This window comes from Microcebus murinus, chromosome 20 (genome assembly GCF_040939455.1).
Source record: "Microcebus murinus isolate Inina chromosome 20, M.murinus_Inina_mat1.0, whole genome shotgun sequence".
NCBI lineage: Eukaryota > Metazoa > Chordata > Mammalia > Primates > Cheirogaleidae > Microcebus > Microcebus murinus.
In genome coordinates, this window is record NC_134123.1 from 44150413 (window position 1) to 44155412 (window position 5000).

Consider the following 5000-nt stretch of genomic DNA (forward strand, 5'->3'; position numbering starts at 1 on the left):
CCAACTAATATATATATAGAAAGAAAAATTAGCCAGGCATGGTGGCGCATGCCTGTAGTCCCAGTTACTAGGGAGGCTGAGAAAGAAGGATCCCTTGATCCCAGGAGTTTGAGGTTGCTGTGAGCTAAGCTGACGCCATAGCACTCTAGCCTGGGCACCAAAAGTGAGCCTCTGTCCCCCCCCAAAAAAAAAATTAAGAAAAAGGGACTTACGAGAAAATGCAAGGAGGGATACATAAAAATTACTCTCTTTCTCTCTCTCTCTCTCTATATATATATATATATACATAGATAGATATATATGTATATATATATATATATATATATATATATATATATCTGCTATAGACAGAATAAAAGAGATATACAAGGAGGGATAGATAAGAATTTCTCTCAGGCCCAGCACACCTGTAATCCTAGCTCTCTGGGAGGCCGAGGCGGGAGGATTGTTGGAGGTCAGGAGTTCACACCAGCCCGAGCAAGAACAAGACTCCATGTCTACTATAAATAGAAAGAAATTAATTGGCCAAGTAATATATGTACGAAGAAAAATTAGCCGAGTATGGTGGCGCATGTCTGTTATCCCACCTACTTGGGAGGCTGAGGCAGGAGGATTGCTTGAGCCCAGGAAGTTGAGGTTGCTGTGAGCTAGGCTGAGGCCACGGCACTCACTCTGGCACATTTTATGCCGGTGTCACAAAGAAAGGAAATATCTGTGTATAGTCGTTGCAGTGTGTTTGTGTTTTAAGTGGTGGTGTTACAAAGGAGTCCAAAAGTTAAAAACTATGGATAGTTGCCCAAGCGTGGTAGGGCAGGCTTGGCGGGATGGCTGACCCCCGGTGGCATCATCAGGGTTAGGGTTATGTTTAGGGTTAGGTTTAGGGTTAGGGTTAGATGTTTAGGCTTTTAGGGTTAGGGTTAGATCTTTAGGGTTAGGGTTAGGCTTAGGGTTAGATGTTTAAGGTTAGGGTTAGGTTTAGGGTTAGGGTTAGATGTTTAGGGTAAGGGTTAGGTTTAGGGTTAGATGTTTAGGGTTAGGGTTAGATGTTTAGGGTTAGGGTTAGGTTTAGGGGTAGGGTTATGGTTAGATGTTTAGGATTAGGTTTAGGGTTGGTGTTTGGGTTAGGGTTTGATGTTTAGGGTTAGGTTTAGGGTTAGGGTTAGATGTTTAGGGTTACGGTTAGGGGTAGGTTTAAGGTTAGGTTTTGATGTTTAGGGTTAGTGTTAGGGTTAGATGTTTAGGTTTAGGGTTAGTTTTAAGGTTGGGGTTTGGGTTAGGGTTTGATGTTTAGGGTTAGGGTTTGATGTTTAGGGTTAGGGTTTGATTTTTATGGTTAGGGTTAGGTTTTAGGGTTAGATGTTTAGGGTTAGGTTTAGGCTTAGGGTTAGGGTTAGGGTTAAGCGCAGACTTGGAAAAGTCCGCCCTGCCTAGAGAAAGGCCAACCGACACGTTTGGTGCATAGAGAGACCTCCTTCGGTGTTTTTATGGAGCCCGGCTGACACCACAGCAATCTAGGCCGGGTAACACAGTGACACTCCATCTCTCAAGAAAAGACAGCAAAAAAGAAAGGAAGAAAGAGAGATAGAGAGAGATAGGGGAAAGCGGCAGGGCTCTCTCCTCCCATTCCATGCCCACTCTATCCTGGGCTCCAAAACTGAGACTCAGTTTAAAAAATAAATAAATAAAAAAATTAAGAAAAAGGGACTTGCCAGAAAAAGCAGGGAGGGAGAGATAAAAATTTCTCTTACTGTCTCTCTTTCGCTCTCTCTCTCTCTCTATATATATATATATAAATCTGTTCTCTGTCTCTCTGTCTCTGTCTCTGTCTCTCTCTCTCTCTCTCTCTCTCTCTCTCTCTCTATATATATATATATATATATATATATATATATATATATATATATATCTGCTATAGACAGTATAAATAAGATAAGCAGGGAGGCAGAGATAAAAATTTCTCTCAGGCCCAGCACACCTGTAATCCTAGCTCTCTGGGAGGCCGAGGCAGGAGGATTACTTGAGGTCAGGAGTTCAAACCAGCCCAAGCAAGAGCAAGACCCCATCTCTACTGTAAATAGAAAGAAATTTATTGGCCAGGTAATATATATAAAAGAAAAATTAGCCGTGCATGGTGGCCCATGCCTGTAGTCTCAGTTACTCAGGAGGCTGAGACATAAGGAACACTTGAGCCCAGGTGTTTGAGGTTGCAGTGTGCTAAGGTGACGCCAGAGCACTCTAACCCAGGCACGAAAATTGAGACAATGTCTCAAAAAAAAAAAAAAATAACAGAAAGTGACTTACTAGAAAAAGCATGGAGGGAGAGATAAAAATGTCTCTTACTCTCTCTCTCTCTGTTTCTCTTTCTGTCTCTGTCTCTCTCTCTCTCTCTCTCTCTATATATATATATATATATATATATATATATATATATATATATAATCTGCTATAGACAGAATAAAAGAAATAAGCAGAAAGGGAGAGATAAAAATTTTTCTCAGGCACCATGGGAGGTCTAGGCGGTTGATTTCTCAAGGTCAGGAGTTCAAATCCAGCCTGAGCAAGAGCTAGACCATCTCTACTATAAATAGGAAGAAATTAATTGACCAACTAAAGACACACACACACACACACACACACAAACATAATAAGCCGGGCATGGTGGTGCATGTCTGTAGTCCCAGCTACTCAGGAGGCAGAGACTGAAGGATCACATGAGCCCAGGAGTTTGAGGTTGCTGTGCGCTAAGCTGACGCCAGAGGGCTCTTGTCCGGGCACCAAAAGTGAGGATTGTCCCAATAAAAAAATTTCGGAAAAGGGACTTACCAAAAGGAGCAGGGAGGGAGAGATAAAAATTTCTCTCTCTCTCTCTCTCTCTCTCTCTCTCTCTCTCTCTATATATATATATATATATATATATATATATGCTACAGACAGAATAAAAGGGATAAGCAGGGAGGGAGAGATAAAAATTTCTCTGAGGCAAAGCCCACGTGTAATCGTAGCTCTCTGGGAGTCCGAGGTGGGAGGATTGCTCGAGGTCAGGAGTTCAAACCAGCACGAGGAAGAGCAAGACCCCATCTCTACTGCAAATAGAAAGAAATTTATTGGCCAACTAAACACACACACACACACACACACACACACACACACACACACACAATAAGCCAGGCATGGTGGCACATGCCTGTAGTCCCAGCTACTCAGGAGGCAGAGACAGAAGGATCACATGAGCCCAGGAGTTTGGTGTTGCTTTGCGCTAAGCGGACGCCAGGGGACTCTAGTCCGGGCACCATAAGTGAGGATTGTCCCAATAAAAAAATTACGGAAAAGGACTTACCAAAAGGAGCAGGAAGGGAGAGATAAAAATCTCTCTCTCTCTCTCTCTCTCTCTATATATATATATATATATATATATATATATATATAAAACCTGCTATAGACAGAATAAAAGAGATAAGCAGGGAGAAAGAGATAAAAAATTCTCTCAGGCCCAGCAACCTCTAATCTTAGGTATCTGGGAGGTCGAGGATGGAGGATTGCTCGAGGTCAGGAGTTCAAACCAGCCCCAGCAAGAGCAAGACCCCATCTCTACTATAAACATACAGAAATTTATTGGCCAAGAAATATATATAGAAAGAAAAATTAGCCGTGCATGGTGGCACATGCCTGTAGTCCCAGAAGGATCACTTGAGCCCTGGAGTTTGTGGTAGCTGTGAGCTAAGCTGACGCCATAGCACTCTAGTCCGGGCACCAAAACTGAGGCTCTGTCCCAAAAAAATAATTAAGGAAAAGGGACTTACCAGAAGGAGCAGGGAGGAAGGGATAAAAATTTGTCTCTCTCTCTCTGTCTCTCTATCTCTGTCTCTGTCTCTGTTTCTCTCTCTCTCTCTCTCTCTCTCTCTCTATATATATATATATATATATATATATATATATATCTGCTATAGACAGAATAAAAGAGATAAGCATGGACGGAGAGATAAAAATTTTTCAGGCCCAGCACACCTATAATCCGAGCTCTCTGGGAGGCACAGGTGGGAGGATTGCTCAAGGTCAGGAGTTCAAAACCAGCCTGAACAAGAGCAAGACCATCTCCACTATAAATAGAAAGAAATTAATTGGCCAACTAAACACACACACACACACACATAATAAACCGGGCATGGTGGCACATGCCTCTAGTCCCAGCTACTCGAGAGACTGATAAGCAAGGATCACTTGAGCCCAGGAGTTTGAGGTTGTTGTGAGCTAAGCTGACGCCATAGCACTCTAGCCTGACACCAAAACTGAGACTGTGTCTTAAAGAAAAAAAAAAATTAAGAAAAATGAATTACCAGAAAACGAAGGTGGGAAAGATAAAAATTTCTCTCTCTCGCTCTCTATATATGTATATATATATATATCTGCTATAGACAGAATAAAAGAGATAAGCATGGAGGGACAGATAAAAATTTCTGTCAGTCCCAGCACAGCTGTAATCCTAGCTCTCTGGGAGGCTGAGGCGGGAGGATTGCTCGGGGTCAAAAGTTCAAACCAGCCCGAATAAGAGCAAGACCCCATCTCTACTATAAATAGAAAGAAATTTACTGGCCAAGTAATATATATACAAAGAAAAATTAGCCGGGCATGGTGGCGCATGCCTGTAGTCCCAGCTACTGGGAGGATGAGACAGAAGTATCACTTGAGCACTAAAGTTTGAGGTTGTTGTGAGCTAAGCTGACGCCATAGCACTCTAGCCGGGGCACCAAAAGTGAGACTCTGTCTCAAAAAATAAATAAATAAATAAATAATTAAATAAATAAATAAATTAAGAAAACGGGACTTGCCAGAAAAAGCCGGGAGGGAGAGATAAAAATTTCCCTCTCACTCTCTCTCTCTCTCTCTCTCTCTCTCTCTCTCTCTCTCTCTGTGTGTGTCTCTGTCTCTCTCTCTCTCTCTCTCTATATATATATATCTGCTATAGACAGAATAAAAGAGATAAGGAGGGCGGGAGAGATAAA